At 45.0% G+C, this 24,851-nt stretch overlaps 1 protein-coding gene across 6 annotated transcripts in view; it reads left to right on the top strand.

Moving 5' to 3' along the window:
- LUZP1 (leucine zipper protein 1) overlaps window positions 1-24,851 on the top strand; it is a 138,944-nt gene that overhangs the window by 34,317 nt on the left and 79,776 nt on the right. The window contains exon 1 of one of the 6 annotated variants that reach the window (XM_021095508.1): window positions 4,049-4,287. The exons of 2 other annotated variants lie outside the window; for them this stretch is intronic. The gene's annotated coding sequence lies outside the window, so the exon portion shown is untranslated. Of the gene's footprint in view, window positions 1-4,048; window positions 4,288-11,586; window positions 11,718-24,851 lie in introns of those variants that run through there. 3 more of the 6 variants (XM_021095505.1, XM_021095507.1, XM_021095504.1) reach the window with 3 other exon arrangements.

The following is a 24,851-nucleotide window of genomic DNA, read 5'->3' as shown; positions in this document are numbered from 1 at the left end:
GTGGATGGTGATCAGCTCCCCCTCTGGCAGAGACAGCTGGGTGACAGGACAGGGAGATGGTGAGATTAAGAGAATCTGACAGCCCTCACAGCCCAATTTAGGCCTGACAGCTCTTTCACTGCACATCACACAGGGAAGTGTATGTGCAAAGGCTCTGGGGCTGGGAACTTTGACTATTTGGGGCTATGGGGGCCAAGGATGCCTAAGAACAAAGAGAGGGTTGGAACAGGCTGGGCTTTGAAGTCTACACCAAATGATTGACTTTGAACACACAGTGCTGGGTACCTAGGCAGCACCCAACACATGAAAGCCGAAGGAGGAGCTTCTGATTCTCACTTCCCCTCAAGGACAATCTGTTGCTGTGGCACGGTGGTCATTTTGGCTCTGCAGTACCTCACCAGGCCAGGGTGACTCCAAAAACAAGTCAGCCTGGCCAGCACACCACACTGATTTAGGTCAAGGGAATTCCAACCAGAAGCAAAGAAATGATGCTTTGATCAGCCTGGGGCCACATTCTAGGAGGAAATTACCATTTCTGCTCTATTTTTTTTAAGCATTAAAAATGATTTTTCTGGAGTTCCCGTCGTGGCTCAGTGGTTAACGAATCTGACTAGGAACCATGAGGTTGCCGGTTCGATCCCTGGCCTTGCTCAGCGGGTTAAGGATCCGGCATTGCCGTGAGCTGTGGTGTAGGTTGCAGACGCAGCTCGGATCTCACGTTGCTGTGGCTGCGCTGTAGCCCGGTGGCTACAGCTCTGATTAGACCCCTAGCCTGGGAAACTCCATATGCCCCGGGAGCGGCCCTAAAAAAAAAAAAAAAAAAAAAAAGTGATTTTTCTCAGACTTGTGGCTGCCAAGGGGGAGAGGGGAGGGAGTGGGATGGACTGGGAGTTTGGGGTTAATAGACACAAACTATTACCTTTAATTTATTTATTTATTTTTGTCTTTTGAGACCGCACCCTTGGATTATGGAAGTTCCCAGGCCAGGGGTCCAATTGGAGCTGCAGCTGCCTATACCACATCTACAGCAACGCCAGATCTGAACTGCATCTGTGACCTCACTCACAGCAATGCCAGATCCTCAACCCACTGAGCAGTGCCAGGGATTAAACCCTTGTCCTCATGGATGCTAGTTGTGTTTGTTACTGCTGAGCCACAACCGGAACTCCCAAACTATTAGCAGTGAGGTCCTACTATATAGCACAGGGAACTATATTCAATCTCTTGAAGAGAACATAAAGGAAGATAATATGAGAAAAATAATGTAGGAATTCCTTTCATGGCTCAGTGGAAATGAATCTGACTAGTATCCATGAGGATGCAGGTTCGATCCCTGGCCTTGCTCAGTGGGTTAAGGATCTAGAATTGCCATGAGCTGCGGTGTAGGTTGCAGACACGGCTCAGATCCTGTGTTGCTGTGGCTGTGGGGTAGGCCAGCAGCTTACAGCTCCAGTTCAACCCCTAGCCTGGGAATGTCTGTGTACCACAGGTGTGGCCCTAAAAAAAAAAAGACAAAAAAAAAAAAAAAAAGAATGTATGTATATACATATATACATATATATACATATATATATTTGAGACTGGGTTACTTTGCTATACAGCAGACATTGACACACATTGTAACTCAACTATACTTTAATTAAAAAAATTTAAAAAAAAAGATTCTCCTTTGGAGTGGCCTAGAAGATTAAGGATCTGGCATTGTCACTGCTTTGGCGAGGGTTTGATCCCTGGCCCCGGAACTTCCACATCCCACAGGTGCAGATAAAAAAAAAAAAAAAAAAGATCATCCTTACTCCAAGTGTTCTCAAGTGAGATTTCCCGATTTTATTTTGTCAGTTTCTTCCTTATTTTGTGAGTGCTGGCATACTGTAGTCTTCCTATGTTTTCAGTTATCATGGTAGGTATTTTGTAGCTATCCTTTTTTTTTTTTTTTAATCAAATCAGCACTGCAGCTGCCACACTATGCCACAGCCACGGTAACACCGGATCCAGGCCATATCTGTGACCTATGCTGCAGCTCACAGCAATGGCAGATCCTTAACCCACTGAGCAAGACAGGGTTTGAACCCACATCCTCATGGATACTACTTGGGTTCTTAACACACTGAGCCACAATGGGAACTCCTTTCATGCAGTCTTTAGCAATTCTCTTAGGTAATAAATCCATGAAGACATGGGTTCGATCCCTGATGCTGCTCAGTGGGTTAAGGATCCGGCATTGCCAGATCTGGCATTGCTATGGCTGTGACATAGGCCAGAAGCTGCAGTTTCAATTCGGCCCAGCCTGGAAACTTCCATATGCCCTGGGTGTGGCCCTAAAAAGACAAAAAAAAAAAAAAAAAAAAAAAAGAAAGAAAGAAAGAAAGAAAAAAGAAAACTTGGCCTAGCATTTCTGCTATTATTAGTCAATTTTCTCTTTTTTTCCCTCTCCTCCACTGGCCTTTGGTCCAGGCTTTCATTACCCCTTGATTCGTGCTCTTTAATTATCCATCAAATAGGCTTGCAGCAGCAATGGAAACCACCTTAAAACCCTTTTTAGAATAGACAGGACATAATGCATCAATGAGATGAACAGAGACTATTTCTGCCTGCTGAACCAGCTGGACACAGTTGGTGCCAGACAGATGGCTTTTGAGCAAACTTGATGACCAATAGCATGCTCTGTGATGCGGAGCATACAGCAATGAACCCACATTGGTTCCAGTCAGTGTTAGTTAGGTTATCCTAACTGGTGTACTAGAGAAATCCAAGTTCTTCATGCTTAAATACTAAAAGGAAGTTAGTTCAATGTGAGCACCATTCAGTCAAGCAAAAAACCCAGGCTGACCAAGGCTCTGCTGAGTTCTCCATGTGGTTTTCCTGGTCCCCCTGGTGTTGAGGAGAGAGCTTTGAGAAAGCAGCTGTAATTCTTAACTTGGATTTGGCCTGGACACAGCACACATTCATTGTCTCTGCCCAGATCCCATTGTCACATACTTAATTGCAAGGGGTGCCGGAAAATGTGGTCTGGGCTGCTTTTCTCTGGAGCAGCTCTACAGGTGGACGGGGAACATCTTTGTTGAATAGCTGGCATTGTTCCAGTTCACAAGGACCTTAACATTATTGAACTGTCTACCCTATAAGATGGCTAAGAATACCATGCAATGTGTGGCCATGAGGAGGGAGATAAATAAATAAATGATCTTCCTCTGTTTACAAGAAACCTAAGCAAAATGAAGCACTTATATTTTATTGATTTATTTATTGTCTTTTTAGGGCCTCACCCGGGGCATATGGAGGTTCCCAGGCTAGGGGTCAAATGGGAGCTGTAGCTGCTGGCCTGCACCACAGCTCACAGCAACACTGGATCCTTAACCCATTGAGCAGCGCCCTGGCATCGAACCTGCGTCCTCATGGATACCAGTCAGATTCATTTCTGCAGAGCCACAACAGGCACTCCAAGTGCTTATATTTTAGATCAAACTTGTTTTTTGGCCGCCCCACATTATACCTGTGCCACAGCGGTCGCTGAGCTACAGCAGTGACAATACTGGCTCCTTAACCCTCTGAGCCACCAGGGAACTCAAGTAGTAATTTCTTTATGATGGCCTTGGGTAAGTCACTTCATTTTTTTCAGGCCTTAGTTTCCTTATCGGTAGGATGGAATTCAGCACCTTCCAACAGGGGATTGGAATCTTGCTCTGTCTGGCGTCCGAGGTCTGCCATTCGGGAAGCTGGGGTCTCTCTGGCTTCCCGAAGGAGTCAGCCGGTCGCATCAGACCGAGTGTGTAAGGACAAGGACGGAGATTATTTATGCACGGTAATCGGCTCGGTCCCGGCCCAGAGGAGGAACCTGAGCGAACAAGGACGCGATTTCCTGGCTGCGCTCCCGGGAAGGAGGTCTGTGCTGAGTCCCATCCCCCGACTGGTCCTACTCAGGAAACGCGGAGAGAAAGCCAGGAACCAGGCCTGCCGGGCCCCGCGGCCCCTGCGCGCCTCCCCCCACCCCTGCCCCCGACTGCAGGAAGCCGGCGGCGGGAACGCCCTGCCCGACGGGTGGGAACGGCCCCCGGCTTCCCAAGCCCGCGGCGGCGCGGAGCTGTCACTGCGGCAAGCGCGCCGCCTCCCCACCGCCCGCGCTCCCGCCGCCGTCGGCCGGTTAGCGTTTCGGGAGAGCGCTGCAGCCCAGGTCCCGCGCGCCGGAGCGGAGAGGCTGACTCCCACGCCAGACCCACCCCAGCACGGAACCCACGCCGCAGGGGCTGGCCTGGGGAGGGAGAGGTGTCCGATCCTCTCTTGTGGGAGGTGAGACGCTGAGGCCTGGGGGTTTGTGGGTGAGTGGCCCAAGGTCATGGCTAGTAAACAGCAGGGCTGGAATTCCCCGTGGTCTGTTTGACTCTGAAGTTTGTACCTTGAGTCTGTGGTCCTGGTCTAGGTTCTTGTGGAGGCTCAAGAACAGGCGGCCTGATTCTGGGGGGTACTGATGGCCTCCTAGAGGTGCGTGAAGGCCTTGATTTTGTGTATAGCATGTTGTGTGTTGCATTTTTCCTCTGAGTTTCAAAGGTGTCCTGACCCAAAAAGGGTCTTACCATAGCTTTCCGAGGCCCATGCGTTCATCTGTGGGGACTCCGGCCTAAGCCTCCTCTCCTCTACAGTCTATATAGCTTCTTAAGAATGTCTCTTCAGGGGAGGGACTTGGGTCTCTACAGGATCCCAGGATCTTTCTCCTGGATCTTGACAATCTTTTTATAGAGTCCTGGAGTCTGTCTTTGAATTCGAGGTCCTCATGGAGCCCTGGTGTCTGACTGTCTGTCTGTCTTTCTTTCTTTTTTTCTTTCTTCCTTTCTTTATCTTTTTAGGGCTGGACCCACGGCATATGGAAGTTCCCAGGCTAGGGGCTGAATTGGAGTTACAGCTTCTGGCCTAAACCACAGTCACAGCAACTTGGGTTCCAAGCTATGTCTGCGACCTACACCACAGCTCACAGCAATGCTGGATCCTTAACCCACTGAAGGAGGCTAGGGATTGAACCTGCAACCTCCTGGATACTAGTTGGATTGTTTCTGCTGTGCCACAACAGGAACTCCGTCTGGTGTCTCTTTCTGAGATTCTGAGAATCTCACGATATGGTCTTATTGTCCTCCACGTTATGAATTCTAAACCTGAGCCTCAAGATGCCTATGAACCCCCTGAAATGCAGGCAAGATTTTGTGGGTCTGTCTTTATACACATAGTTCCTGGGAGAGGTTTCATAGATTTCATCAGATTCTCAAAGGGGGCCCTTTCTGGGAAAACATTGTTTTAGAGCATCTAGCATTAGACAAACCCTGCTCCCTTGCACCAATAAGAGCCAGGGAAGAATAGGAGGGAGGAGAAAAATGGCAGTGTTGTCTAGTATAGAAGTATGGGTTTTGGGAGTTCCCGTCGTGGCACAGTGGTTAACGAATCCGACTAGGAACCATGAGGTTGCAGGTTTGGTCCCTGCCCTTGCTCAGTGGGTTAACGATCCGGCGTTGCCGTGAGCTCTGGTGTAGGTTGCAGACGAGGTTCGGATCCAGCGTTGCTGTGGCTCTGGCGTAGGCCGGTGGCTACAGCTCCGATTCGACCCCTAGCCTGGGAACCTCAATATGCCACAGGAGCGGCCCAAGAAATAGCTAAAAAGACAAAAAAAAAAAAAAAAAAAAAAAAGAAGTATGGGTTTTGGAGTCAGGCATTCTGGGTTAAAATCCCAGCTTTTCTGGAGTTCCCACCGTGGATCAGTGGTTAACGAATCAGACTAGGATCCATGAGGATTTGGGTTTGATCCTTGGCCTCACTCAGTGGGTTAAGGACCTAGTGTTGCGATATTGCCGAGAGCTGTGGTGTAGATCGCTGACACGGCTCAGATCCCAAGTTGCTGTGGCTGTGGTGTTGGCCAGAAGCTATAGCTCCAATTTGACCCTTAGCCTGGGACACTCCATATGCCTCTGGTGTGGCCCTAAAAAGCAGAAAAAAAAAAAAAAAAAAATCCCAGCCCTTCCAATTGCCAGTTGTGTGAACTTGGACAAATTTCTTAACCTCTCTGAGCCTCAATGCCACCTCTTTTAGGAAGCCTTCCCTGTGTCCTGGTTGAATGAGGTCCCCACTGAACATCCCCCAAGCTCTCATTGCACCTGGCCTGATATTCTGTGGGATTTAATGCAGTTGATATGAAATAATTGCTTGTGCCTAATGTTGTCTTCTCTTTCCACCCCCGAGTCTTTTTTTTTTTTTTTTTTTTTTTTTTTTGTCTTTTTGCTATTTCTTTGGGCCGCTCCCGCGGCATATGGAGGTTCCCAGGCTAGGGGTCTAATTGGAGTTGTGGCTGCCAGCCTACACCAGAGCCACAGCAACGCAGGATCCGAGCCGCGTCTGCAACCTACACCACAGCTCACGGCAACGCCAGATCGTTAACCCACTGAGCAAGGGCAGGGACCGAACCCGCAACCTCATGGTTCCTAGTCGGATTCGTTAACCACTGCGCCACGACGGGAACTCCCCCGAGTCTTAAACTCCAAGAAGGCAAGGATCTTTGCTGTCTTACACATGTTAGGCTCTCAGCCATTTGTTATGCAATAAATAAAAGACTGAAGGAATGGAGGGAATGCCAGATACTGCACTGGGGGCAGAAAGTGATCAGAAATGAATAAGCATCATACCCCTCCTTAACGCAGTCCCAGGCTAGTGGGGGGAATAATTTAAGTTTGTGCAAGGAAGACCGTCCTATTTATTTATTTATTTATTGGCCGCACCCGAGACATGTGGAAGTTCCCAGGCCGGGGATCAAATCTGAGTCTCCAGTTCCTGCACCAATGCCAGATCCTTAACCTGCTCTGCCATGTGGGAGCTTCAAAGAAGACTATCCTAAATGTGTTAAATGGGGTAAACATTAATAGGGATAAACAAGCACCACGAGATCCAAAGATGAGTGAGAATCAGTCCCAGAAGAGCTGATGTAAAGATTTCCCTTTGAATTATGCGTTATAACTTACAAAGCACTTAACTTACATAATCTATCCAGGTATGCCCTTACTCCACAGAAATGGGGAAACTGCTGCTGAGAAGAGTTCAATGACTTGCCTGAGGCCACCTAGGTAATCTTGGCTGCCTAAGTGCAGGCTCACTGGCTTTGGAATTCAGCTCTCATCCTTTTGGAATGGGTTTTGATGTTGTGAAGGTCTTGATTTAGAACCCATTAGATATGAGACTTTGGGCAAGTTACTTTACTTCCTTGAGCCTCGTTTTTCTAATCTGCAAGATAGGAATGAGCATCTTCATAATCTATATGATGCTTGGTTTACAGTAAAGGATCCATAGGTGTTTGTTGAATGAATGAAATGAAATACATGTGTTGATGTGTGGTCTGAAATGTGAGGGGACTTAAAATCATGTCATTTGAAAACGTGGTAGGAGAAATTGAAGATGATCTTCTCTCTTCCTACTCTCACTTTCTGTGATTCCTGTGAGACTTAAGCACTGGCCTCAACCACATTGTTCTAATTTATTGTTTGCAAACTAACCAAAGTGAACCAACCCCAGCTTGGTTAGCTTTCTTTTTCTTTTTTCTTTATCTTTTTTTTTTTTTTCTTTTTTCTTTTCTGTCTGTCTGTTTGTCTTTCTTTCTGTCTTTCTTTCTTTCTTTCACTTTTTAGGGCTGCACCCATGGCACATGGAAGTTCCCAGGAGGCTAGGGGTCAAATCAGAGCTACAGCTGCCAGCCTACACCACAGCCACAGCAACTCAGGATCCAAGCTATGTCTGCGACCTACACCACAGCTCGCTGCAATGTTGGATCCTTAACCCACTGACCAGAGCCAGGGATCGAACCTGCATCCTCATGGATACTAGTTGGATTCATTTCTGCTGCGCTGCAATGAGAACTCCTCTATCTTTCTTTATATATATATATCTTTACTGCCTCTTTTCTGATGACCAGGTAATATGTCTTGCAAAAAAATTAAATTGCAGAAAGCTATGATGAGAAATGAATGTGTGGGCAGGTTTAGGTACTGTAGATGCTAAACAAGATGCTGACAGATTGTTATTCCTTGGGAGGTGGGGATGGGGCACAGGATCTGGAGAAAAAAAATCTCCTGCTTGAAAGTCTCTCCTACTGGCCTAGCCTGGTTCCTGGGAGCTCTGTTAGGAGTAGTTTTGCCTCTGGCTATAGCATTGAAAGCTAAAGTGCTGCTAAGGGCTGGGGAGTTGGGAGAAGGTGAGAATTGTCTAGGTAGGGAACACCATGGAGAATGAGGTGAATCTGTGGAATTTTCTGTGGCTGTTTGGACAGTTGGTTTAGATGCCCCTTGCTGATACACCTTGTAGCTATGTCTTCATCCTCTTTCCTCCCTCTTAGCATTCAGTAGAGTCTTTTTTTCTGGCCGCACCTGCGGTATGCTGAAGTTCCCTCGCCAGGGAATGAACCCAAGCCCCAGCAGTTACAACACCAAATCCTTTTTTTTTTTTTTTTTTTTTTTCTTTTTAGGGCCACACCTACGGCATATAGCATATGGAAGTTCTCAGGCTAGGGGTTGAATCAGAACTGCAGGTGCCAGCCTACACCGTAGCTCATGGCAACATCAGATTCTTAACCCACTGAGTGAGGATAGGGATCGAACCCATATCCTCATGGATACTGGTGGGGTTCTTAACCCACTAAGCCACAATGGGAACTCCAAGACTGAATCCTTAACCACTAGGCCACCAGGGAACTCCAGTACAGTCTTTTTTGAAAATTCCAGCTATAATACATACACAAGCACACATACAAAGAAAAGCAAAGCAAAAAGAAAGGAAAAAAAGATGAAGTCCTCTTATTTTTCTATATTCTCCATTTTTTAATGCATATAATTCTGTAATTTACTCTTACTCTTTTTTTTAAATTTAACACTATCCACCTTTTCTTGCTTATTCATGAAAAAATCTACTCCCTTCCTTTTATCAAATGAGCTTCTTATGGTCAGGACGATTACCTCCAGTCCAGAGGGTGGCATGTGAGAGGCTTACTGGAAGGGCATGTTGGGACAGCAACAGCAGCCACCGTATTCTGGCATGAACTAAGTGCCAGGCTCTGAACAAAGCTCTTTCACATGTTATTTCATTTGATCCTCACAGCCACTCTATGAAATAGGTACAATTATTACTCCCGTTTTTCAGATGAGAAACTGAGGTGCAGAGACTTGAAAGCCCAAAGTCACACACCTCATAAGTGGTGGAACTGAGATTTAAATCCTGATCTGTCCTGAGCCAAAGCTTCTGCTCTGATGAATGAATACGTGGCTGATGGGGCCATGGGTCCTAGAGAGAAAGTTCTGTCTTCAAAACCTCCCCTGGTGGAGTTCCCATTGTGGCTCAGTTGTTAATGAATCCCACTAGGAACCATAAGGTTGCAGGTTCCATCCCTGGCCTTGCTCAGTGGGTTAAGGATCTGGTGTTGCCGTGAGCTGTGGTGTAGGTCGCAGACGCGGCTTGGATCCTGCGTTGCTGTGGCTCTGGTGTAGGCCGGTGGCTACAGTTCCTATTAGACCCTTAGCCTGGGAACCTCCATATGCTGTGGGAGCGGTCCAAGAAATGGCAAAACAAACAAACAAACAAACAAAAAAACCACCTCCGCTGAATATCCTGTGTTCTTTCTTCCAAGGTCTGCTGTGATTGGAATCAGCATCAGCACATCACATAGGAGGGACTTAGTAAAGGTCCTTTCTTTGCCTGCAGCAATTCTGTGGCCATGCCTTCCTTTCATGGGAAGTGGCATTTTTGAATCTCTTATTCTAAAAATAAGCTGTAATTTGTTAGGGGCCCCTGAAGACCAGCCCAGGCATTTCAGAACAGCCATTTGCCTGTCTGCCTCGCAGGAAATTAATCAGAACCCCAAAGTCCTTTCCCTCTTCCCACAGGCCAGCACTCTGGGAACGCCCAGTGCCTTGCTGCAGCTCTGCTGGAAGACTGCAGAGGTGCCAGGGCAGTTTAACACAGATCCATCTCTCTAAGGAAAGTGAGAGGAGAGAGGGAGGAGGGAGAACCAGGTCAGTTCTCTTGCAAACCTGGAAGGGTGCTGAGTGACAGAGACATCCTGGGGTATCAGATGTGATTCTGCAGAATCTATCTGGGGTCTAGAAACTGGAGTTTGTGTTCCAATGGCAATGGTCTGCAGGGCCCCTTTCAGTGAGCCTGTTCCTCTCTCAGCATCTCAAAATCTTCCACTATGAAATAATTGGGTGGATTATCACTAGTGGTGTTAGGAGCTAGCAATAATATTGATGATGACGATGATGATAATAATGACAATAAGAATGGCAGCTACATCACTTGTGGAACACTGTGCCTGGTGCTTTCCAAACAGTGTCTTGTATAATTTTAAAACAAACACTACAAGGACTATATTGCTATCCCCATTTTACAGATGAGGAGAGAGCTCTCTCTCAAAGAGAGCTATTATGGATACGACCATGGGTATATAATCCCAGGGTTTTCTGGCATTGGAACCTGAGTTCCATAAACATGTGTGGGTTCTGACTTCAAGGAAGTAAGGAAGTGCTAAGAAACAAAGGGGAGGTCAGTTTGACACAAGTTAAAATGTGTTCATGCCCACATGAGAGTTAACACAATGCCATGGGTATTCAGAACAGGGAGAGGAGGCTTCTGGCTGGGGGAAACTAGGAGGAGTTGTAAACTGAGATGAGACAGCAAAGGAAGAGCATGAGCAATGGGCAGATGTGGGAAAGCAGTGGGTGTGCTAGGGAGAGTTTGGATAAACTGTGTGTGTGTGTGTGTGTGTGTATGTGTGTGTGTGTGTGTGTGTGTGTGTGTGTAAAGGTAGGAAGAGATCAGACCAGGCCAGGCACTTGGCTTTTATTCCATAGGCAATAAGGAGCTTACACAAGAGATGTCTCAAGAGACCAGCTATGCTGCTGCAGTCAGAGAGGAAGCAGCCCTCAGTGCATCTGTGTCCCGGCTTTTGAATGCAGCTCTGTGCCAGTATGTGGGAGGGCATCTGTGAAGAGAGTTTCTCTAGCTGTGTCCTGTACTGTGCTGGGTGTGGGTCTTGAGCTCCCTTCAAAGGCCCCCCTCCCCACTTCTCTGGGCCCTAGGTACCTTGCACATAGAAGGTCCACAGGAAAATGTCGTAGAGTTATTGGAGGGCCCTTTGAAATCATCACCTCTTCCCATTTTAAAGAAGGTGAAATTGGGGTACATAGATGGCAAAAGACTTGTCTAGGGTCACACAAGGAATTAATAGCAGAGCTGGGAACTGGAACCCATGCTTCCTGAGTTCAAGCTGAGTTCCTTTCCCACATTTTGCTGAGTAATAGAAATACTATTTGTTGAGAGATTACTCCATACCAGGCCCTGGGCTAAATACCTTTACATGGATTATCTCATTTAATCCCACAATCCCGTGAGAGTGCCCGTTTTGAAAGCAGGGCATCTTGTCTTCCATTTCGATTTTCCACCGCTCCTAACACAGGCCCTGGGCATCTAGCTAGGCAGGCGATAAAAACCCTGGAAAAGTCTAAGTCCAGGGAAGGGGAAAAAAGATAGATGGGGCGGGACCGTGGACCAGCCCCACCCCTCATAAAGGCCCCGCCCCAGGGCCTGACGTCACAAGATGGCCCCGCCCCTCATTGTCAGTCCCTGGGAGCCGCAGGAGGCGCCGGACGCCGGGAGCCGAGCGCCGGAGCCCGTGGCTGGCGGGCGTACGGGCCGAAGCCGCCGAGGTGAGGAGGACGCGGGAAGCCGCGGGAACGTGGCGCGGGAAGCCTGGCGGGCAGGTGGGGGAAGAGAAGAGGATGCCTGGAGGGGGCGGCCTGCCCCCCCGAGGGGCCGGGGCACCCAGGGGTGACCGGGCAGAACCGGCGGGCGCACCCCGGCGAGGCTTGGCGGGGGTGTGTGGAGTTGAGGTGGGGGTAGAGTTTGAGCAGAATTTTGGAGAAAGAGCTCGGAAGCCGAGGTCTTTGGAGCGAGACCTTCAGAATTCTTTGGGAGTTGGAAATTTTTCCTTTGGAGGGGGAGGGAAGGTTCTGAGAGACTTCTTGGTGGGAGAGAGAATCTGAGGAGAAATGTTTGGGGCCGAGAGCTGAGGGGACGTCTTGGGGGGAGCGGAGGAGAGTTTTAGGGTCGAGTTTGGGAGTCGGGGGGTGAGAAGGCGCGCGGGGCGTGGGGCCCGATGGGGGCGGGGAGCGGCGCGGCCGGGCGGGGGGCCGGCACCACCGGGGAGGGGGCTGCGCGGGGCCCGCGGGCACCCGGGGAGGAAGGAAGTGATCTTACAGGAAGAGCCCGGGAGCTCCCGAGGAGGAGGAGGAGAAGGAGGAGGAGTAGGGAGATTTGGGAGCCCTCCGGCCGGGCTGCGGAGCCCAGCGGCGGGGAGGCGGGGGGCGAGCTGGGCGACCAGGGGTTCCCGCCGCTACGGCGGCCGCCGCCGCAGCTGTCGCCCAGCAGTGCCGGCCCCGCGTCCGGGCCGATGCTGGTCTCACAGCCAGACCGCTGGGCCGAGAAGGAATTCGAGGCATTCGCTTTGTTTAAGTTGCCAGTAGACAGTTCTTAGGACTAATTAATGATGGAATCTGCTGGAGGACGCGGGCGAGCCGGAACGGGGCCGCCCCCCGCCCGCCGCCGCGGTGAACTTTCCGCAGCGCGCGTTGCCCGCCTCCCGGCGCACCCCCACCCCTGCCCGGGCGGGGAAGGAGCCATGGCTTCCCCAAGCGCAGGAATGAAGTGCGGTTTCTGGGGCGGGTGGCCTCCGGCTGCGGAGGCTGCCTGCGGGGAACCAGGCGTCCGGGAGCGGCCCGGCTGGGGGTTCGGAGCCCGGTGTAGAGCCCCCTGGGGTGCCTGCGGTTTCTGTTAATAACCTTGGAGGAGGCTCTGCGAGCCGAGAAAGACCATCTTGCTTTGGAGCATCTGTTTCTTCACCGCGTCAGCCCCTTTCCTAATACTGCAGATCTTGTTGTGGCTTGTTTCGGAAATGCCGAGACCAGTGCTCACACTTGAGGGTGGGAGAGGGGAAGAGAAGGCGCAGCGGCCCCCCCCCCCCCCAATCACTGCAGTGTGATCTCTAGAAAGTCAGAGACACTGCAGATTCTCCGTCGCACGTTCACTGACTTGAATGACCTTGGGAAAGGAATTGTGCTTCTGAGCACCTAGTGCTTTATCTGTTGATTAAAGAGAAAATACTCTGGACCGCCCTGCCTTTTGGGGATTTTTTGAGTGGTGGGGTTTGTTTAGGGCATTTTACAAACTGCTGCAGTTCTGGCCTAAGGAGTTGGACTGGTGTCAGAGCCGGGGGAATTCAGATCACCTATTAAGATTTTACTACCTAACATTAGGGAGGGAGGAATTTTAGGGGGATGTTTCCCTTCGGAGAATCTGTACATTAGGTTCCAGATGGTTTTCTGTTACTTTGTATGCAACTTTGGTGGCATCATGTGGTTAAATTGAATAACCCCCATAGAAAAAAATTCTTCTCTTGTTAGAAATAATTATTTTGCTTAGAATTTCCCTTGGGGCAGATGAAGGTTTTGCTCAATTTACTCAGAAGAATTTTCCAGGTTTCTAAAATTAAATCACTTCTAAACATAGTAACTGAAGTTTGAAACTGGGATGGGGAGTTGCTCTAGAGTATGAACATGGCAGCAAGTACAGCTTCATTGGTGACCTGTGATTACTAATAGAGATTGTGAATTAGCCTGGATTAATAGATATTTTCTTACTCTAAAATAACTTAAAAAAGAAACTAATATTGTTGTCTTGCCTGTTCCGTGCTCAGTAATTGTACTAGATGGTATCGATCTCTGTGTCTTCACAGCAATGCTGTAAGGTGGTCCTTGGCATCCATGTTTCACAGATGAGCAAATGGAGGCAGGGTGACTTTCCTAAGTTTATGCAAACAACTAGTAATAAGTGGAGCTGGAATTCAAACCCACATCTGTTTCTAAAGTCCATGACTGTCTCCACTATGCATATTGAGTTGGGAGCAAGGAGGCCTGGTTTCCAGGCCTTTGTCTCAGTCTCTGGGTCACTGTGGCTCCTAAATGAGTCAATTGAGTCTCTTCCCTAATAGTATTGCCTTTTCTTCCAGCAATGTTGTCAGTAAGCTTTTGAGATATTCTAATTTTTTTTGGTAGACAAACATATAAGGTTGTGGTAGTGGTATGTTGCAGTAGATGCTTTTTTTTTCCTTCTTATGATGGAAGCATTGATATTAAAGAACATGGATTTCATTTATGTAGTGAAAGGTGATGGATATCTAATGATCCTTCTGCTGTAGAAGCCATCATTAAGATGACATTCATGATTAGAAATGAAACCATTTTTCATGTAATAGGCTTTTGGGGACAGTGTTAGCTTATGAGTAGAGCACATTACACACGGGTAGGACCCAGATAGTCAAGCTGAAAGATTTGGTATCAACTTTGATGCACATAAGAGATACTCAGTAAATATTTGAAGGATGAATGAGTGTACACATTCTTTTTTTGGGGGGAGGGCCCCACACCTGTGGCATATGGAGGTTCCCAGGCTAGGGGTTGAATCAGAGCTGTAGCCACTGGCCTATGCCACAGCCATGCCAGATCTGAGCCGAGTCTGCAACCTACACCATAGCTCATGGCAATGCTGGATCCTTAACCCACTGAGGGAGGTCAGGAATCGAACCTGGGTCCTCATGGATGGCTAGCCAGATTTGTTTCCGCTAAGCCACATTGGGAGTTCCATGCATTCTTTTTAAAAAAAAATCACCTTTATTGAGGTATAATTTACATACAATAAGATTCATCAGTTTGAAGTGAATAATTTGATGAGCTTTGACAAATACATAGCAGTTGTGTAATCACCACGACCACCTTTATTGTTTAAGCTGTGCTATCTCTTAGGTATTGGTTAACAGAGTGGTCCTTGGGAATGTTGGGAAGTTTTATATGTTCAGAAGCAATACTGGTGAGATGAGAGTGAATACTGGAGCATCACTGTTTCTACTTTGTAGGAAATAGGGAAACTATTGGCATTTAATGGTGAGATGCATGAGAAGAGTAGGAGAGGGAGAGAGAGAGATGGGAGCACTTGTCAGATCAGCAGAAAGATAAATTCAAGAGGAACCAAGATTTTATTACTTTTAGGTCAGGGGGTACACAGCAGGGAAAGTAAAAATTACTCGAAGATTGGAGTTCCCTTGGTGGCCTAGAGGTTAAGGATTTGGCGTTGTCACTGCTATGGCTTGTGTTCATTCCCTGGTGTGGGAACTTTCTCATACTGCGGGCACTGCCAAAAAAGAATTTACTCTTAAGATTTATTAACAAGTCAAATTTTTGTTTTTGTTTCTTTTTTGAAAAGGTAGCTTTTGAAATATAAAACTTAACCTCTTTGGCTATGCTTTACACATGTGGTTGTTCAAATAATTCTTAAGGGTGGGGATGCTATAAAATGATTAAAGGCCTTGCCCTTTCACCTATGACAGAATATCCTTAATGTTAATCTCTAACTTGTTTTAGCTAATATTCCACAAAGGGAATACAGTAGGTAGAAATTGTGTCTTGTTGGGAAAACATTGTTTTCTCCTTCTCATAACTTCTCAAGTCACTGAACCTGTCCCAGTCTATTTTAGCTCAAATCTCTGTCGTAGAAAATGCTTGCAACCTCTGCAACTAAACTGATGGAGGAAGCCTCATTTTAATCTTGTTCCTTCTCATTTTTCTTTATCCATTCTATTTCTGTATGTTGACTCTTATAACCTTCTTCTCCCACCTGTGAATCTTGAGGATAGAGACCCATCAACCCTCTATGTACCACTAGGAAATGTTAATTAAGATACCAGTCTAGGAGTTCCCTTTGTGTCTCAGTGGTTAACGAACCCGACTAGGAACCATGTGATTGCGGGTTCGATCCTGGCCTTGCTCAGTGGGTTAAGGATCCGGCATTGCTGTGAGCTGTGGTGTAGGTCACAGATGCAACTCGCATCTGGTGTTGCTGTGGCTCTGGTGTAGACCATAGACCGGCAGCTACAGCTCCGATTTGACCCCTAGCCTGGGAACCTCCATATGCCGCAGGTGCAGCCCTAGAAAAGACAATAAGACCAAAAAAAAAAAAAAGATACAAGTCTACCAACTCAACATTTTGGGTGGTGATAGAAAATGCTATCAGGTAGTCATTTTCCTCTTTAAATGAGGGAGCCAAGCTCAGAGCATTTATTGTCAGAGCTATCGAGGGGTACACCATTGATTTCAGCTCGGATATAATTTTTTTTTTGTTTTCTGTTTTAAAAAGGGCTGAACCGTGGCATGTGGAGGTTCCCAGGCTAAGGGTCAAATCAGAGCTGCAGCTGTCAGCCTGCACCACAGCCACAGCAACTAGGGATCCGAGCTGCATCTGTGACCTACACCATAGGTCATGGCAACGCTTGATCCTTATCCCACTGAGCAAGGCCAGGGATTGAACCTGCATCCTCATGGTTCCTAGTTGGGTTCGTTAACCACTGAGCCATGAAGAGAACTCTGGATATAATTGATATTCAAATTTAGGATCTTCTATTTCATTACACTGTTGTTGGGCAGCAAGGGAAGAGTTTGAAAATACCATGTTAAAATATAAGCTAAAAGATAACAAACGTTGTTAACCTTTTTAGGCATTGGTGTTTCATCTACTCATTTTTTAATTTCTAGAGATACCTCCTTACTTTCTAAGGAATTTATAACTCATGCTTTATTGCATAACTCCCTTTCCAGACTCAGCATTTACTTGTTTATTTTTGGCTTCATCTGTAGCATGAGGAAGTTCGAGGGGCCAGGAATCAAACTTGTGCCACAGCAGCAGCCTGAGCCACTGCAGTGATAACACCAAATCCTTAATCGGCTGAGACACAGGGGCTCTCCAGCTGGCTGTGTTTTTCTTGGGCCGCTCCCGCGGCATATGGAGGTTCCCAGGATAGGGGTCGAATTGGAGCTGTAGCCACCGGCCTACACCAGAGCCACAGCAACGCGGGATCCGAGCCGCGTCTGCAACCTACACCACAGCTCACGGCAACGTCGGATCGTTAACCCACTGAGCAAGGGCAGGGACCGAACCTGCAACCTCATGGTTCCTAGTTGGATTCGTTAACCACTGCGCCACGACGGGAACTCCCAGCTGGCTGTTTTTAAGGGCAACTTCTTTTCTACCCCAGGGCCTTTGTACCTATGACTATTTCTTCCTTGTACACTCTTTTATCCCCTGCTCTTGGCCTGGCTGCCTCCTTCAGGCTTCACCTTATGATTCATAGATACTTTCCCTCATCATCTTTCTGCTACTCCTTTCCCATTATTCCCTGTTACTGGCATCTGTTGCCTCCCTTCTTAGGACCTATTACAATTATAATGATATATCTGTTTGCCTGATTATTGTTTGTCTTCCCCATAGACTTCACAGGAGCAGGGAACTCATCTGCTTTGTTCATGAGTGTATACTTAGTACCTAACACAGTGACTGACACGCAGTAGGTATGTAATAAATATTTAAAGACCGCATTCCCAATTCAGCACCTTTATTTCCTTTATCTTTTGTCCTTTTCTTCTCTTATGCTGTTTAATTATTTTATTTTTTCCTTCCCTCAAGGCTCAGTTCAATTCCCCCTCTTTGAAGTCTCTCCTAACTTAGCAATAACGAGTCTCTTCAAAATTTTGTGACATTTTGAGTTCACGTCATGGTGCAGCAGAAACAAATCCTACTAGGAACCACGAGGTTGTGTGTTCGATCCCTGGCCTCGCTCAGTGGGTTAAGGATCCGGCATTGCCATGAACTATGGTGTAGGTCACAGACAAGGCTCGGATCCTGTGTTGCTGTGACTGTGGTGTAGGCCGGCAGCAACAGCAACAGCTTCAATTAGACCCTTAGCCTTGGAACTTCCATATGCCAAGGGTGCGGCCCTAAAAAGACAAAAAAAAAAAAAGTTTTGTGACATTTATTACCTCTCATGTTCTTGGTAAGTCACACTAGCATGTATCTTATCTACTTAGTTGGATCGGAAGCTTCTTCCTTTCTCAAAAATCTTGTGACTTGTAATGCCAGTATTCCTTGTGTTCTTGGTTAACTTGGTTATCTTGTATCTTAATTACCTAATTTGATCAGAAGTTTCTTGATCAGAAGCTAAGTTAGTCTTAGCTGGCACTCCCCTCAGACAGGAACTCCAAAAATTTTCTGTTGAAATGTGAGGAGGTAAATGATGAAGAATTCATTACAAAAAGTAATTTTCAGAATAGATTACACAAAGTTAGTATGTATTCAGCCCAATCTCCTACACTTTATATACTCTATACTCTGTAGAATTGTTCATAATGTTGGCTTCTAGACATTATGAGATCTTAAGAGTACATTTCTGAATTACTAGATTTTATTCAAGTCAAGCTTTATTAATGTGGTTTATTGTATTCTGATTCTTTGATAGTTGATTCTCATTTGTGTTTTGTTTTCATTCTTTGACCATTTTGGTTAAACAGCACTTCATCTTATATGGTTATTTAAAGTTCTACAATTCCAGTTCAGTAGCCTCAGAAAAGCTTCAATTTCCCCATCTTTAAAATGGTGAGAGTGGTTGTGGGAATTCAGTAATTTAACATATAGAAGCACTTAGATCATAATGTTAGCACATAGTAAATATTAGTCATTATTTCGGTTTTATTCTTGTATTTTTGTTTATCCAAAGAATAGAAGAAAAGTTCCTTCTCTTTATTATTTTCAAAATTAGTATGATTTAGTCTAAAAGTCAGATAATACTCTTTATAGATTGGCAAACTAGAGGAGACAAAAGAAAATTTAAAAGCTGAATTTTAACTTTAATTTCTGATAAAGCAAAGGAACTTTCTCGGCGACTAGTTTGACTTCTTTTGTATCTATAGTAAATAAATATATACTTGAATGGCTCATCCTTAGCACAAACACTGGTTATATGGTTTTAATTGGTATATGAGGGAGAGAGAATTTCTGGATGTTCTACCTAGCCTTTCATCACTTAAAAAGAAACCCTGCAATTGGGAATTGGGACTATTGATGTTATAACAACATATGAGAATATTTTAAAACCATAATAATTTTTGAAGATTATTTAAAAACATTGGTTGCAGAGATTGGGATAGTGATATTAATATTTGTTAGCCATTTACTTTTGCTTATTCCAGGTAAAATCTCAAGTGATTATTATAACATTAATTGTAGTAGCTGTTTATGAGGTACTATCCCAAGCATTTTATTCACTTAATCATTTATTCAGCAAATATTTATTGAATGCCTTCTATGTGTCAGGCACATAATGTCATTTAATCCTCACCACACCCAAGAAATATGTATATTGTTTATTATTTTAGCCCCATTCCCTAGATGAGGAACTGGAGCACAGAGCAGTGTATCTTGTCTTGTGTCACAAAGCTGTTGAGGGTCAGATTTAGGATTTAAAAAAAAAAATTTCCAGTTGCTGAAATCTTGGCATGAATTACTTCAGTGTCAGATTTTTATCTTTAGGGGAATGACATTAATCAAATGTTGAAGTTTTTGATAAATAGGTTATAATCAAGGTGATTAGAGCAGGATGTTTTATTTATTTATTTTTTGTCTTTTTGTCTTTTCTAGGGCCGCTCCCGCAGCATATGGAGGTTCCCAGGCTAGGGGTCGAATTGGAGCTGTAGCCGCCGGCCTACCCCAGAGCCATAGCAACGCAGGATCCGAGCCACGTCTGTAACCTACACCACAGCTCATGGCAACACCCGATCCTTAACCCGCTGAGCAAGGCCAGGGATCGAACTTGCAACCTCATGGTTCCTAGTTGGATTTGTTAACCACTGCGCCACAACAGGAACTCCAGAGCAGGATGTTTTAGAATGGATAAACTAAGCTGGAGTAATTTCCTTTCTTACCCCAACTCCATCTCTTTAAAAAAGACCAAAATATAATAAAATAGGTAATCAACAAGGGCCTACTATATAGCCCAAGGAACTCTACTCAGTATTCTATACTAATCTATATAGGAAAAGAATCTGAGAAAGAATGGAAATATGTATATTTGAACTTGTCTATACAGCATATTGTATATTCCTAATCATGATACATGTTCATATAAGGGGAGTTGAGTTATATTTAACTTTTGGAGAGACGTCTGGTGAATGAAGTGAGTAATAACATTGTTTTTGATCCTAAATGAGGTGTAATTCTAAAAGGTGAATCCAGACTGAGGTTTTATGTTTTGCATGTGATGCTTGTCTTTGAGAATCTTACAAATGGAGTTTCTTTCCTCCTTTCTCTCTTTCTTTTCCTTCCTTCCTTCCTTCCTTCTTACAATTTTTATGGTTGAACCTGTGGCATATGAAAGTTCCCAGGCTAGGGGTCAGATCTGAGCTGCAGCCCCTGGCCTATTCCACTGCCACAGCATCACTAGATCTGAGTCACGTCTGCAATCTATGCTTCAGCTCACAGCAATGCCAGATCCTTAACCCACTGAGTGAGGCCAGGGAGAGAACCCACATCCTCATGGATACTAGTTAGGTTCATAACTTGTAACCTGCTGAGCCACAACAGGAACTCCACAAATGGAGTTTCAAAGGTTTTGAGCCTTCCCCTAATTGTTTTTGTTTTTGTTTTTCTTTTTTGGCTGTCCTGTGGCATATGGAGTTCCCAGGCCAGGGATTGGATCCCAGCCACAATTGTGACCTACCTATGCCACAGCCACCATAACCCTAGATCCTTTAACCCATTGTGCCAGGCTGTAGATTGAACCTGCATTCTGCTGGTGCTGTAGAGACACTGGGGATCCCACTGCACCACAATGGGAACTCCAACAGCACTCATTTTAAAACTCTAAGTAAGAGTAATTGCGTGAATATAACTTGTTTACCTTTTGTTATAGTCAAATTGAAATTCTCTCTGATGAAAGCATTATGTTATATTAGTATCAACATGGTTTTATTTATAGCTTTTTAAAACTTAGTCCTTTTTGTCTAAAAGAGAAAGTTTTTTTTTTGTTTGTTTGTTTGTTTTGCTTTTTGAGGCCGCACCCTCGGCACATGGAGGTTCCCAGGCTAGGGGTTGAATTGGAGCTACAGCTGCTGGCCTACACCACAACCATAGCAGTGCCAGATCCGAGCCATGTCTGTGACCTACACTACAGCTCATGGCAGTGCCAGGTCCTTAACCCACTGAGTGAGGCCAGGGATTGAACCCGAAACCTCATGGTTCCTACTAGGATTTGTTTCCATGGCGTCACAACTGGAACTCCTAAAAAAGAAAGTTTTTAAAAAGGAGGGAAAAGAGGAGTTCCATAGCAGCTCAGCGGTAATGAACCTGACCAGTATCCATGAGGATGCAGGTTTGATCCCTGGCCTATCTCAGTGGGTTAAGGATCTGTCGTTGCAGTGAGCTGTGGTGTAAGTTGCAGATGCGGCTCAGATCCTGAGTTGCTGTGGCTCTGTTATAGGCTGGGGGCTATAGCTCTGACTGGACCCCTAGCCTGGGAACCTCTATATGTGGGTTAGGCCCTAAAAAGACAAAAAAAAAAAAAAAAAAAAAAAAAGAATATGCAACTCATTTAAGCCGTGTATTTGAAAAATTTTCTAAGAATTCTTTCTTATTGAGGACTAATAATAAAAACTAATGTTTATTGACTATGTGCCAGCCACTGTACTTAAGTGCTTTTTATGTTTTTATTTAATCTCCCTCTTAACAACCTTATTGGGATAGATAACTGTTAATTATCCCTGTTTAATAGATGAAAAAAATCCTTAAGATGTGAGGTCAGTTTGCCCGAAGTCAACATGGCTGTTGAATAGCAAGCTAGGATTTGCCTCTGAGCTTGCTCTTCTATGTTAACATTTGACATTGCTCAAACCAGGACACAAGATGATATTATGAACTGTGTGAATTTAAGATCATTATTCCTTGAGTATACGAGGCAACATTGGCTTATATTCCTTAGAATAGGAAGAATACCCTTTTTAGGTCTTTTAAACTTAAAGATACAGTAAGTGTCTTTAAAATGGTAGACTGTTACAGAATATATAGATGCTGGTTCAATATCGAAAATGTTACAAATGTAGCTAGGGTATTTGTATAACAAAGTAATGATCCCTTGGTAGGTTTATGGAATGCCAGTTTTTGTTTTTTTTAATAGGAACTTGAGGATTGACAATTTTGTTAGATATTTGTTTTAAGACTAGATCCCAAGACAATTTGAAAGAGACCTCAGGATCTTAAAGTAGTGTGATGGAAAAAGAGATGGATAAGGCAGTTAATGGAGTAGGGAGACATAATAAGGGTAATTGAGGGGTAAAATTTCAGATTATAAAGAGAGGCATCCAGGATTTCCATTGTGGTTCAGCAGGTTAAGAACCCAACTAGTATCCATGAGGACATGGCCTCATTCAGTAGGTTAAAGGATCTGGCTTTGCAGCAAGCTGCAGTGTAGTTCACAGATGCGGCTTGGATCCGGAGTTGCTGTGGCTGTGGCCAGCAGCTGCAGCTTTGAGTCCACCCCCCAGCCCAGAAACTTCTATATGCCTTGGGTGTGGCCCTTAAAAACAAACATGTCCAGAAGGAGTGGGATTCCAGCAGAAATATTGGGAGGTACAGTCCACAAGCGTGCAGAGAATCTTTAGGGAAGCAGAGTGAAAAGGAGACAAAGAACACAGGCTTCAGTTATATCTATAGTTAGTTTCATATTAAATTTAAAAGCCAGGAGGAGTTTCTACTCTGATGCAGTGGGTTAAGAATCTGACTGCAGTGGTTCAGGATGCTGCCAGGGAGTGGGTTTGATCCCCGGCCTGGTGTTGTGGGTTAAAGGATCTGGTGTGGCTGCAGCTGTTGTGGAGGTCTCAACTGTGGCTTGAATTCAGTCCCTGGACTTGGAACTTCCATATGCCATGGATGTAGCCTTTAAAAAACAAACAGGACCTGATCAAACTGACAAGCTGTTGCACAGCAAAGGAAACCATAAAAAAATCAAAAAGACAACTTACAGAATGGGAGAAAATAATTTCAAATGATACAGCTGACAAGAGCCTAACCTCTAAAATATGCAAACTACTGACACAACTCAATAGCAAAAAAACCAACAACCCAATCAAAAAATGGGCAAAAGACCTGAACAGACATTTTTCTGAAGAAGACATACAAATGGTCAACAAGCACATGAAAAAAATGCTCAACATCACTAATTATTAGAGAAATGCAAATCAGAACTACTCTGAGGTATCACCTCACAACCTGTCAGAATGGCAGTCATTAACAACTCAACAAATAACAAATGCTGGAGAGGATGTGGAGAAAAGGGAACCCTCCTACACTGTTGGTGGGAATATAAATTGGTACAACTACTATGGAAAACAGTATGGGGATACCTCAGAAAAATAAATATAGAACTACCATATGAGGAGTTCCCGTCGTGGCGCAGTGGTTAACGAATCCAACTAGGAACCATGAGGTTGCGGGTTTGATCCCTGCCCTTACTCAGTGGGTTAACGATCCGGTGTTGCTGTGAGCTGTGGTGTAGGTCACAGACGTGGCTCGGATCCTGCGTTGCTGTGGCTCTGGTGTAGGCCGGTGGCTACAGCTCTGATTTGACCCCTATCCTGGGAACCTCCATATGCCGCGGGAGCGGCCCAAGAAATGGCAAAAAGACAAAAAAAAAAAAAAAAAAAAACTACCATATGAGCCAGTGATCCCACTCTTGGGCATATATCCAGACAAAACTTTCCTTGAAAAAGATACATGTACCTGTATGTTCACTGCAGCATTATTCACAATAGCCAAGACATGAAAACAATCTAAATGTCCACCGACAGATGAATGGATTAAGAAGATGTGGTATATATGCACAATGGAATACTACTCAGGCACAAAAAATAATAATTTAATGCCATTTGCAGCAACATGGATGGAACTAGGGACTCTCATGCTAAGCGAAGTAAGTCACAAAGAGAAAGCCAAATACCATATGATATCACTTATATCTGGAATCTAATATATGGTACAAATCTACCTTTCCACAGAAAAGAAACTAATGGACTTGCAGAACAGACTTGTGGTTGCCAAGGGGGAGGGGAGGGAAGAGGGACTGGGATGGACTGGGAGTCTGGGGTTAATGGATGCAAACTGTTGCATTTGGAGTGAATAAGCAGTAAGATCCTGCTGTATATAGCAACTATAATGGAAAAAAATCATTAAATAAAGAAGTTGGAAAGAAAAACTTTTATTAAAAAAAAACACACCAAACAGACCTAGAAATTATGCTAAGTGAAGTTTGTCAGACACCAGCGTCATATGCTCTCACTTATAGGTGGAATCTAAAAAAAGGACACAATGAACTTCTTTGCAGAACAGATACTGCTCACAGGCTTTGAAAAACTTAATGGTTTCCAAAGGAGACAGGTTGGGGGGCGGGGGAATGGGCTGGGGGGTTTGGGATGGAAATGATATAAAATTGGATTGTGATGATTGTTGTACAACTGTAAATGTAATGAAGTTCATTGAGTTAAAAAAATAAAACAGAAACCAGTTAAATGTGAAAAACAAAAAACAAGCCAGTAATTTTGTTAATTCTTTTTTGTTTATAGTACTTGTTTTATATTTAACATAGGCCTAATTAATGTGAAGAAAACAAAAGGACAAAAGAAATACAGTACATGGTCCTCATTCTTAAGGAATTAAAAATTCTCATTGGGGAGACAGTGCCTAGTTTTTGTTTATTTTTTTTTTGTTTTTCCTTTTTAGGGCTGCACCTGCAGCATATGGAAGTTCCCAGCTAGGAGCTGAATTGGAGCTGCAGCTCCCAGCCTATGCCAGATAGGCTGGATACCTAATCCACAGAGCAAGGCCAGGGATCAGACCCGAATTCTCACAGATATACTAAC

The sequence above is a fragment of the Sus scrofa genome, chromosome 6, assembly GCF_000003025.6.
Source record: "Sus scrofa isolate TJ Tabasco breed Duroc chromosome 6, Sscrofa11.1, whole genome shotgun sequence".
Lineage (NCBI taxonomy): Eukaryota > Metazoa > Chordata > Mammalia > Artiodactyla > Suidae > Sus > Sus scrofa.
This window is presented reverse-complemented; position numbering and strand designations above follow the sequence as displayed.